The sequence below is a fragment of the Mobula hypostoma genome, chromosome 22 (genome assembly GCF_963921235.1).
Source record: "Mobula hypostoma chromosome 22, sMobHyp1.1, whole genome shotgun sequence".
In the NCBI taxonomy this organism is placed as follows: Eukaryota; Metazoa; Chordata; class Chondrichthyes; order Myliobatiformes; family Myliobatidae; genus Mobula; species Mobula hypostoma.
Genome location: NC_086118.1, coordinates 25364963 through 25377330, shown reverse-complemented (window position 1 = coordinate 25377330; position 12368 = coordinate 25364963). Strand labels below are relative to the sequence as shown.

Sequence of the window (12368 nt, the reverse complement as noted above, 5' to 3'; positions counted from 1 at the left end):
AGTGCAAAATCAAAATGAGGTAGATTGTGAAGCCAAGTACCAAAGGTTTCGAAGGTACATTTAATGTCAGAGAAAGGTATACAATATACATCCTGAAATTCTTTTTCTTTGCAACCATCCACAAAAACAGAGGAGTGCCCCAAAAAATGAGTGACAGTTAAATGTTAAAACCCAAAAGCCCTCCCCCCAGCTCCCCCGCCCCCACGCGTAAGCAGAAGCAAAGCAGCAATCTTCCCTCCCCCACCAGCAAAAAAAGCATCGGCGTCCCCCCACCAAGCACTCAAGCATGCAGCAAAGCATCAGTAAAGACACAGACTTGCAGTACCCCAAAGACTACCCGTTCCGGTAATTCAACATACCACAGTCTCTCTCTCTCTCTCCCTAATAAGGGAAAAAGATGTATCCCTGTTTCACAGCGAGAGGGGAGACATAACAAAACAACTCACTGATTTATGTTGTTAGAAGTCTGTTGCGTTGCTTGTTCTGAGCTCTGTGCCCAAAGAACTCGGGTCTCTGGGCACACAGCCGGCAGCCAGCTCGCTGCTTTCGATCTTCTGTGCATTCCCATGACACACCAGATTTCTGCAGAGGCACTGACCTTAAGTCCGCCCACCTCCAGAGCCATGAAATCTCGAAACCCTGAAGGCATGCTAGTCTTCTAGGCTGCGTCCTTGGTATAGCATATCGAATAGCGGCCAGTCATGAGACCCTGAGAGTGGGTCCCATTCCCGCAAAGAACCGAAGTCAGCATGTAACTCCAGGTCAGGGTCTTCAAAAGAACGCTGAAAGGAAAAAATAGAGATAGAAATAGAGCTGTTTCTGAAGATACAAGCAAAGGAGTCATTGTTAAGCTCCAATCTTTATCTTATCATACCATCTTATCATCTTATCATATCCATCTGATAAGAGTCCACCTTAAAATACCAGATGTCCATTAACAATGCTTACAGGACTGCTTTGAGTTGGTGGACTGGACAATATTTGGGGATTCATTCTTGAATCTGAATGAATATGCCACAGTTGTCGACAACTTCACCAACTCCTGTTTGGGTTTATGCCTTCAAGAACATACTGGATGGACATAGCCAAACCAAGAGCTGTGGACAAACCAGTTTCATAGCTTGCTGAGGGCTAGATCTGTGGCATTCAAGACCAATGATCCAGAGTTATACAAGAAGTCCAGGTCCGACCTCCGGACAGCGATTTTAAGAGCAAAACACAATAATGATTGAAGTTAAAGACAGAATATGATGCACGACAGCCCTAGCAGGGTTTGCAGGCCATTATTCAAGGTGAAAGATAACATCAGAATGGCTGTGATGCTTCGCTAACTGATGATTTCAACACATTTTATGAAAGGGAGAATAAACCTGTGCTAAGCTCCAGTCACAACAAGCTGGAAGAATTCAGCAGGTCAGGCAGCATCCGTGGAAACGATGAGTCGAAGTTTCGGGCCGGAACCCTTTGTCAGGACTGAAGAGGGAAGGGGCAGAGGCCCTGTAAAGAAGGTAGGGGGAGGGTGGGAAGGAGAAGGCTGGTAGGTTGCAGGTGAAAAACCAGTAAGGGGAAAGATGGGCTAATCCCTGCAGCATCTGGTGATCCTGTGATCTGTCTCAGAAGTCAATGTAGGAACATCTTTCAAGAAGGTGAACCTTCGCAAGGCATCAGACCTTGATGATTTACATGGTAGGGCAGTGAAAACCTGTGCCAACCAATTGGCAGGAATGTTCAAAAACACCTTCAATCTCTCACTGCTGCAGTCGGAGGTTCCCACCTGCTTTAAAAGGGCAACAATCATACCAGTGCCCAAGAAGAGCAGGGTGAGCTGCTTCAATGACTATCTCCCTGTTGTACTCACATCTACCGTGACAAAGCACTTTGAGAGGCTGGTCACGGCCAGAGTCAACTCTTACCTAAGCAAGGATCTGGACCTGCTGCAACTTGCCTATCACCACAATAGGTCTACAAGGAATGCAATCTCTCTGGTTCTCCACTTGGCCTTGAATCACCTGGACAACAGCAATACCTACGTCAGGCTGCTGTTGTTTATTTCAGCTCAGCATTCAACACCATTATATGCTCAGTACTGATCAACAAGCTCCTGGGTCTCTGTACCTCCCTCTCCAACTGGATTCTTGACTTCCTCATCGGGTGACCCCAGTCCGTGCATTGGAAATAACATCTCTTCCTCACTGACAATCAACACTGGTTAACCTCAAGGATGTGTGCTTAGCCCACTGCTCTACTCCCTCTACACCTACGAATGTGTGATTATGCACAGCTCAAATGCCATTTATAAATTTGCTGATGGCACAACTATTGCTGCCAGAATTTCAGAAGGCAATGAGGAGGCATACAGTAGAGATGTAGATCAGTAGATTGAGTGGTGTTGCAACAAACTTGCACTCATTGTCATTCATTGTTAGTTTTGCAATTGCAGAAACTAATGGAAAGAAAAACACAGGAGCCAGGATCTCGTCGACTTAGTTTTTCTTTTAGTGAGGTGCTCACATATGGCATGGTGGTATAATGACATGTGCATGTCATGTACTTCTTATATATTTTTTAAGCCCTTAACTCTGAGTCATGATGGCGTTTTTTAGCAGGCTTTCTTATTTTTATGAGGCCGAGTTGCTAACTCAACGCTCAAAATTAATTATGTAAACAAATAAATCATGCTTAATCAAACAATATATTTACAATATTACTCAAATATTACTGGAATGTTGAATACAGTATATTCCTCCCTGCTTAGCTATAAATTCCAACTCAATTTAGAAGGCATCTCAATTTATATATAACTATAGACACCCACAGCAATTAAGACCGAAGATTTAATTGCTGTGGAGGATTTCTTATTCTTTCTTATAATGTCTTTCTTGACAAGAGGAGTCACTCTGCTTGGCATGTGAGACTTGTGGCTGTCAAACAATCTCAGGTTCTGGGCCTCCTACATGGTGGTTGACTCTGGGACTGCAGGAAGTGGCTCTGACAGTTCTGGACACCTTTCATCTCAAACAATTGACATTGCTGTTTTCAACTGATTGATGTGTCATTTCCAGATGACATCAAATGCAATATCCACTGTGTAGGAGAGAGGTCAAGGTCAGTCCTTAATCTTTCCAAAAAGATTGACATCTTTTGATCATCTCTGTAGTCCCTTGCTGGGACAACTTGTTCAGGAGTAAAACATCAATCCTCCTTGTTTCAGGAGGCCTTGGTTTGTCTCAGCTGTTTGTCTTGCATACTCCTTCTGAGATTGGGTTTGGTGAGATCCAAGCATGAGTGCAAGGGACAACCCTGGAACAGGGTAGCTGGAGAGTAGTCGGTAGTGCAGTGTGCTGTATTGCAATATGCAAGGAGGAAATTGGCGAGCTTCTGATTCAGTGTAGTGTGTTCTGCTAACATTGCTCGTAGTACTTTATTTACTTTCATCTGGGCCGGATGGACTACATGCCAGAGTCCTGAGAGAGGTTGCTGAAGAGATAACGGATGCATTGGTCATAATCTTTCAAGAATCACGTAATTCTGGCATGGTCCCAGAGCACTGGAAAATTGCAAATGTCACTCCACTCCTTAAGTAGGGAGGAAGGCAAAAGAAATGAAATTATAGGCCAGTTACCCTAACTATTATTAAGGATGAGGTTTCGGGCTACTTGGAGACTAATGATAAGTCAAAGTCAGTATGGTTTCTGTAAAGGAAAATGTTGCCTGACAAATCTGTTAGAGTTCTTTGAGGAAGTAACAAGCAGAGTGGACAAAGGAGAGGCAGTGGATGTCATTTACTTGGACTTTCAGAAGGCATTTGATAAGGTGCCACACATGAACCTGCCTAACAAGATAAAATCCTATGGCGTTACAGGAAAGACATTGGCATGGATAGAGGAATGGCTAACAGGCAGGAGGCAGGGAGTGGGAATAAAGGGTGCCTTTTCTGGTTGGCTACCAGTGACTAGTGCTGTTCCTCAGGGGTCAGTATTGGGACTACTACTTTTCACATTGTTTGTCAATGATTTAGATAATGGAATTGATGGCTTTGTGACAAAGTTTGAGGATAATACGAAGATAGGTGGAGGGATAGGTAGTGCTGAGGAAAAATGCGATTGCAGAATGACTTAGACAAATTGGAAGAATTAGCAAAAAAGTGGCAGATGGAATACAGTGTTGGGAAATGTATGATAATGCATTTTGGTAAAAGGAACAATAGCATGGACTATTATCTAAATGGGGAGAAGGTTCAAACATCAGAGATGCAGAGGGACTTAGGAGTCCTCATGCATGACTCCCAAAAGGTTAATTTACAGGTTGAATCTCTGGTAAAGAAGGTAAGTGCATTGTTGGCATTTATTTCAAGGAGATTAGAATATAAAAGCAAGACCTTATAAGGCACTGCTCAGGCCACACTTCGAGTATTTCAACAATTTTGGGCCCCATATCTCAAAAAAGATGTGTTGTCATTGGATGGAGTTCAGAGGAACTTCATGAGGTTGATTCTGGGATTGAAAGAGTTAACATATGAGGAGCATTTGGCAGATTTGGGCCTGTACTCACTGGAATTTAGAAGAATGCGGTGGGGGGTGGGGGAAGGGGAATCTCATTGAAACCTACCAAATATTAAAAGAACTAGATAGCATGGATGTGGAGAGGATGTTTCCTGTGGTGGAGGTGTCCAGAACTAGAGGGCACAGACTCAAAATTGAGAGGTGATCTTTTAGAACAGAGGTAAGGAGGAATTTTTTAGGCAGAGAGTAGTAAATTTGTGGAATTCTCTGCCGCAGACTGCGGTGGAGGCCAAGTCCATGTATATATTTAAGGCGGAAGCTGATTGTTTCCTGATCAGTCAGGGCATCAAAGGATTTGGCAAAAAGGCAAGTGTATGGAGTTGAGTGGGGTCCAGGATTAGCCATGATGGAATGGTAGAGCAGACTTGAAGGGCTGAATAGCCTAATTCTGTTCCTATGTCTTAAGGTCTTATGGTCTTCTTCCCCTCTGCCATCAGATTTCTGAATGGACAACGAACCCATGTACGTGACCTCAATATTTTTTTCTTTTGTTTTGATCTCCTTTTCATGGCTTATTTAATGTTGTTCAAAGATTCAAAGTACATTAATGATCAAGGTATGTGTGCTGTATGCGACCCGGAAATTTGAAATCCCCGCAGGCAGTCACGAGAAAAAGAACCATGGAACCAACCTGTTCAAAGAATGACATCAAAACCCCCCTCTCCCCACGTGCAAAAAAAAATCGTGCAAACGGCAACAACAAAAACGTGTGAAAAAAATAGACTATAAAACACAGAAACAAACAGCATATCGCAGTTCAGTTCAGCTCAGTGCTCATTATCTGCAGGCTGCCCCGATTCAAGAATTGTCCAAAATTAGTAACAAAAAAAAAGCGACCAAAACTGAAATTAAAGTCCAAGTCTACAATCCGCTTGGATTAAACCTTGCTCTGGCACCAACCGGTGACAGCATCAAGGGACAGAGAGAGATCACCTAAACGCAAGGACCTTCCCTTGGGAACAGCGAGTGAGAGAGGGTAAGAGACCGCCACTAGCTGACACCTTCCCTGGAAGCAATAATATTTCTATTGTAGTTTAGAGTGGTTTACTACTATGTATTGTACTGTTATTCTGCTGCAAAGCAACAAATTTCACAATATATTAAACATGATTCTTAAACAACAGGAATTCTGCAGATGCTGGAAATTCAAGCAACATACATTAAAGTTGCTGGTGAACGCAGCAGGCCAAGCAGCATCTATAGGAAGAGGTGCAGTCGACGTTTCAGGCCGAGACCCTTCGTCAGGACTAACTGAAGGAAGAGTGAGTAAGGGATTTGAAAGCTGGAGGGGGAGGGGGAGATGCAAAATGATAGGAGAAGACAGGAGGGGGAGGGATAGAGCCGAGAGCTGGACAGGTGATAGGCAAAAGGGGATACGAGAGGATCATGGGACAGGAGGTCCGGGAAGAAAGACAAGGGGGGGGGGTGACCCAGAGGATGGGCAAGAGGTATATTCAGAGGGACAGAGGGAGAAAAAGGAGAGTGAGAGAAAGAATGTGTGCATAAAAATGAGTAACAGATGGGGTACGAGGGGGAGGTGGGGCCTTAGCGGAAGTTAGAGAAGTCGATGTTCATGCCATCAGGTTGGAGGCTACCCAGACGGAATATAAGGTGTTGTTCCTCCAACCTGAGTGTGGCTTCATCTTTACAGTAGAGGAGGCCGTGGATAGACATGTCAGAATGGGAATGGGATGTGGAATTAAAATGTGTGGCCACTGGGAGATCCTGCTTTCTCTGGCGGACAGAGCGTAGATGTTCAGCAAAGCGGTCTCCCAGTCTGCGTCGGGTCTCACCAATATATAAAAGGCACCTTCACCTGTGAGTCGACTGGGGTGATATACTGCGTCCGGTGCTCCCGATGTGACCTTTTATATATTTTGAAGAGTGAAGTGACATTTGCAGTTTTTCGGTCCTCTGGAACCATTCCAGAAGCTAGTTATTCTTGAAAGATCATTACAAATGCCTCCACAATCTCTTCAGCTCCTATTTTAGAACCCTGGGGCATAGTCCATCAGGTCCAGATGTCTTAGCTATCTTCAGACCTTTCAGCTTCCCGAACACATCACTAGTAATAGCAATTACATTCACTTCTGCCCCCTGACACTCTCAAAATTCCATCATACTCATAGTGTCTTCTACAGCAAAAAATGATGCAAAATACTTCATCTGCTATTTCCTTTTCCCCTATTACTGCCTCTCTAGCATTATTTTCCAGTGGTCCATTATCTACTTGTGCCTCTCTTTTATTCTATATATGGATTCTGAAAAAATGTTGGTATCCTCTTTGATATTGTTGGCTCATTTTCCTTCATATTTCATCTCTTCCCCCAATGGATTTTTTAATTGCCTTCTGCTGGCTTATAAAAGTTTCCCAATTCTCTAACTTCCCACTAATTTTTGGTCCATGATATGCCCTCTCCTTTACTTTTATGTTGGCTTTGACCTCCACATGTCAGGTATGGTTGCATCATCCTACCATTATTTCTTAAAATACTTCTTCTTATTTGAGATGTATCTATCCTGCACCTTCCGAATTGCTCCCAGAAACTCCAGTCATTGCTGCTCTGCTGTCATCCTTGCTAGTGTCCCCTTCCAGTCAACTTTGGCCAGCTCCTCTCTTATGCCTCTGCCATTCGCTTTACTCCACTGTAATAATGGTACATCTGACTTTTCTTCTCCCGCTAAGATTGCAGGGTGAATTCTAGCATATTATGATCATTGTCTCATAAGGGTTCCTTTACCTTAAGCTCTCTAATCAAATTCAGTCCATTAAACAACACCTAATCCAGAATAGCTGATCCCCTAATGGGCTGAACCACAAGCTGCTCTAAAAAGCCATCTTGTAGGCATTCTACAATTTCTCTCTCTTGGGATCCAACACCAAATTGATTTTACCAATCAACCTGCATATTGAAATCCCCCGTGACCATTGTAACATTGCTGCCTTTTTGACAAGTCTTTTCTAATCTCCCATTGTAATTTGTATCCTATATCCTGGGTACTGTTTGGAGGCCTGTATATAACTCCCATCAGCGTCTTTTTACACTTGCAGTTTCTTAATACTGTCCACAAAGAGTCTACATCTTCTGATCCTATGTCACCTCTTTCTAAGGATTTGATTTAATTTTTTACCAATAGACCCACACCACACCCTTTGCCTACTTGCTTGTCCTTTTGATGCAACGTGATACTTGGATGTTAAGCGCCAAATTATAATCTTCTTTCAACCATGACTCAGTGATGCCCACAACATTATATGGTACCTGTCAATCTCCAACTGTGCAACAAGGTCATCTACTTTATTCTGTATACTGCATACATTCAAATATAAAACCTTCTATCCAGATACCAACACCCTTTTCAAAGTAGTCTCCCTTCTTCACCACAAATCAGACTGCAATTTTACCTTATCGTATCTGCCTGTTCTTCCTGACAGCTTCACTACACACCACCTCTGCTTGTAAACCAACAGTTCTATCCTCAGTCCTATCACTCCAGTATCCAGCCCCTTGCCAGATTAGTTTAAACCCTCACCAACTGCAGCTGCAAGCCTGCCTGCAAGGATGTTGGTCCCCCTTGGATTCAGGTATAACCTGTCCCTTTTGTACAGGTCATACCTTCCCTAAAAGAGACCCCAATGATCCAGAAATCCAAAACCCTGCCCCCTATACCAGTTTCTCTGCCATGCATGCCTGCCAAATCATCCTATTCTTACCCTCACTGGTGCAGGACACAGGCAGCAATCCAGAGATTGCTACCCTGGAGGTCCTGCTTTTCAGCTTTCTACCCAGGCCAGGACTTCCTCACTTTTTCTACCTATATATCTGTGCCAATTTGTACTAAGACTTCTGGCTGCTGAGCCTCCTCCTTTAAAATGTCACGGACCCGACCCAATACATCTCTGACCCTGGCACGTGGGAAGCAACATACAATCTGGGTGCATCTATCATGTCCACAGAATCTTGTATCTACTTCTCGAACTATAGAATCGTCTATCACTGCTACAGTCATCTTCTTCCCCCTTCCCTTCAGAGCCTCAGTGCTAGACTCAGTACCAGAGACTCAGTTGATGTGGCTACCCCTGGTAGGTTTCCCCCATCAACAGTATCTAGAAAAGTATACTTATTATTGAGAGGAATAGCCACAAGCTGTTGTAGTAATACGTACAGTTATGTGATTTCCTCAGCTACTATTAAAATCTTATACCGCAAGACAAAGTAGTTGTCTTTTCCCAAAGAGGAAGAATGTATAATAGAAATGGAAGATGGTAGAAATATTCAGTAGATCAGACCTCATCCTATGGAGACCGCAACAGAGATACTTAATGTCCTTTTATCAGTTCCATGTTCTCTTCCATAATTTTCCTCTCACTGCAAAACTTTGCAGCCCTCCTTTTCCAACATGTAACCATGTATTATAGGATTTTACAAACAAGATTAAGATTGTTCCTGCATCCATGGCCTTTTGGGGAGAAAGTTCCAGACTATCATTATCTAATCATTTGATTCCACCTCTCCCCATCTTTCAGATCTCTCAATATTAAGAAAATATTTGATTGTTCTTTCTCCGATCTAATCTTCAACAAAGATTCCCATTTAGTCACAAGTTCCTTATAATCTATTGAAATGTACTACTACTACTACTACGTCGACTCAGGCCTAGGGGGCTGGTGTTGGGCACGATGACGGACTCTCCACTTCTCCCTCTCCCTCATCAGTGTGTTCAGTTCATCTACATTAGCCGCACCGCTGTCTTCAAGGAGCGTGTTGACCATAGTCTTGGGAGGGCGCCCACGGTTCATCCTCCCGTGCTTGGGCTCCCGTATGATGACTAGGCTGGCAGGTAGCTCGGGGTGGCGTAGACAGTGCCCCGCTAGTTGCAGTCTTCTCACCTCGCTTTTAGTGGAGAGCATCGGTAGGTTGTTATAGAGCTCATTGAAATATTATCCACTCTAATTCTTGATGCTATAGGCCTCCATGGAGTGCTGAAATCAAAATTTGTGCTACGTACAGAAATGTTTGCTTCTGTGTTTGACCTTGTTTGCCCATTTTGGAAGTGGAGAACTTAATAAAAACTTTTAATTTCCTACTGTTTTATATATCTTGTTCAGCAAATAAACCTTATTAGTTTGCCTGGTATCTATAGAGAAATATCAGGAACTGAATTTTGTGCTATATTCTGAATGTATGCTGCATGTACCTTTACAATTGAGCTCACCATGTGGTATGACTTTTGATACACTACTGTAAAGTCATTGCTTTTAGTTGAGTGTTGATTGCTTTAATGAAGAATATTTACTTATGAACTCATTTCTTGTTATTTACCTCACTGAACATTTATACAAAAAGTGTCTAGTGTATACTCAAAAATATAAACTACTTTATATTGACTACTTTTCAGATTAAATAGTTTGGTGAATAATAAACACTTAACTGAAAGTTGTAATTACAACATAACTAATATATACTTTGATGTATGTTGCTTGAATTTCCAGCATCTGCAGAATTCCTGTTGTTTTATATGGTTATGATAAACTACTTCTTAATTTTTATTCAATTATTAAAATCTTTTCAGGTGGAGACCATTATTTTTAAATAGAAAGTCATTTTTTATTGGAACATTAAAGTTATCTGCCTAATTTACGGTAAATAAATCCATCAACATCTGGCAAAATAACTAAAATGGAATCATCCGCCTAAGTTGCTTATGTTGTTAACATGTTCTACCTGCAGAGGGCAAACATGTTTCAAATTTGAATGTTGTGCATTAAAAATGGTAAAAATTCTTTAATAGCCTATGCATGAGAAGCACACTAACTAAAATGTAATTTTTTTTGTAAAATGTAACAAAATATTTTTGAATAGTGGACTAAAAAGCAGATCTCCCAGGTTGAGACTAAGTGTTCTGAGAATGACAGTGGTGGTGGGAAGCAATGTTAGGTTTGACTGAAAAGATTCCCTCTGGAGAAATGGTGTCTCTTCAATGAGGTCAAATTAATCCTCCTCTCCTTTTCTTGTTTTTTTCCCCTCCACTTAGTTGCACAATTGTGGTTGGCCAATGATAATATGTCAGAGCTTCCTGAGTGATGAAAGGTTCAAATATTCAGATGAAGTAGAGAAAGAAGATGTATGATATGTTAATTGCATGAATGAGAATCTGGCCAAACATTGAAAGATTGAATGGATATACGGTATAAAAAATAAATATAAAGGCCAGAGAGAGCATATAAAAGCTGACTGACTGCTAACATAAAAATAATTGAAATAATAATTGAAAATTATTAAGAGGATTAATTAAGATAATGAAAAAGATTAGGGCCAATAATAGCCTAAAAGGAGATCTACACATGGAGGGAGAGCCTATAAAATGGATACTGGCCAGAGTATGTTGTATTTATCTTTTTTAAGAAAGAAGAAAGTAAAAAAAAAGGCACTGGCTAAGCTAAAAGTTCATAAAGTGAAAGGTTTGCTCTGTAGTTTGTTAAAGGTGCAGCATGTCAGAATCATTGAGGTGCTGTGTAAGACCTTTTGTTCCAGGTTTGACGTGCTGTTGATATGAGAGAACTGGGCAAGTACCTACAATATTCAAAGTAGCACGCAAAGCTAAGTCCAGTTGTCAAGGCCAAACAATGTAACATTAAACTGACATGGAAACTGCTGCAAACAATAATCAGGTCGTAATTAATAATTGTATAATGGGATCAATATGATGTGATAAAGACCAATGTGCGTATCAGGTTTCATACAGTTTTCATAATGTAAGGCAGAAGCTGTATAAGTTGACGTTACCCACATGGACTTTCAAATGGACTGTCACATGATAAAAAAAAAAGGCTTAGCGAAAGCTTTAGATGCTGAAACAAAACTTCACTTAGCTGCCGGAGCTGCTGAGTGTTTCCAGCAATTTCTGCTTGTGTTAATACTTAACAAAGTGTTTGATGGTTCTGGGTTTGTATTTACTGGGGTTTAGAAGTGGGAAGGATCTTATTGAAACCTACTATATTGTAAAGTTTAGATAGAATGGACATGCAGAGGATATTTTGAATGGTGGAAGAGTCTAGGAGCGGAGGGCACAGCCTCAGAACAGACGGACATCCAGTTATAATAGAGATGAAAGGACTTTCAGGTGGCTGTGGAGAGAAAGTCATTGGATATATTTAATACAGAGGTTGAAAGGTACTTAATTAGTAAGGTCATCAAAGGTTACGGGAGAAGGCAAATAGGGTTGAGATGGAAATAACTCAGCTATGACCAAATGGCAGAGCAGACACAATGGGCCCTAATAGCCTAATTCTGCTCTCTTGGATTCTGATTTTTTTTTTAATCCAAGTTCTTTTGGAGGTCAAGAAAGTGGCACAAAACTTGTTGCCTCATGGTCTTTTTATTAAGCGCTAATAGAACAAAGAGAATTGGTAACGTAGAGTTGCAAAAGTCTAGTGGCTAAGAATAAAGATGGTGGGTCAATGTGCTCAGCCCTTCTTATACCATAGATAAGAAACATTCCATTCAAATTTGTAGATGAGAGTTAACCAATCAGATAGTTCCCATTCAAATAACACAATACCAAGAAGCTTCCAGGAAGGGACAGAACTGCAACCACCAGGAACATGCTGAACAATTGCATTTTCCTATTGTGACCTCTAGTAATCATACTAAACAGCAGCATGTATTTAAGTAGATAATAAAATACAAACAGGCAATTAATTATTAACACAAACAACAGGAATTCTGCAGATGCTGGAAATTCAAGCAACACACATCAAAGTTGCTGGTGAACGCAGCAGGCCAGGCAGCATCTCTAGGAAGA

At 41.6% G+C, this 12368-nt stretch overlaps 1 long non-coding RNA gene across 1 annotated transcript in view; it reads right to left on the bottom strand.

Moving 5' to 3' along the window:
* Positions 1-266: 266 nt before the first annotated feature.
* LOC134360226 (uncharacterized) overlaps positions 267-12368 on the bottom strand; it is a 45259-nt gene continuing 33157 nt past the window's right edge. The window contains exon 3 of the long non-coding RNA XR_010021280.1: positions 267-782. This is a non-coding gene — a long non-coding RNA (uncharacterized LOC134360226). The remainder of the gene's footprint in view (positions 783-12368) is intronic.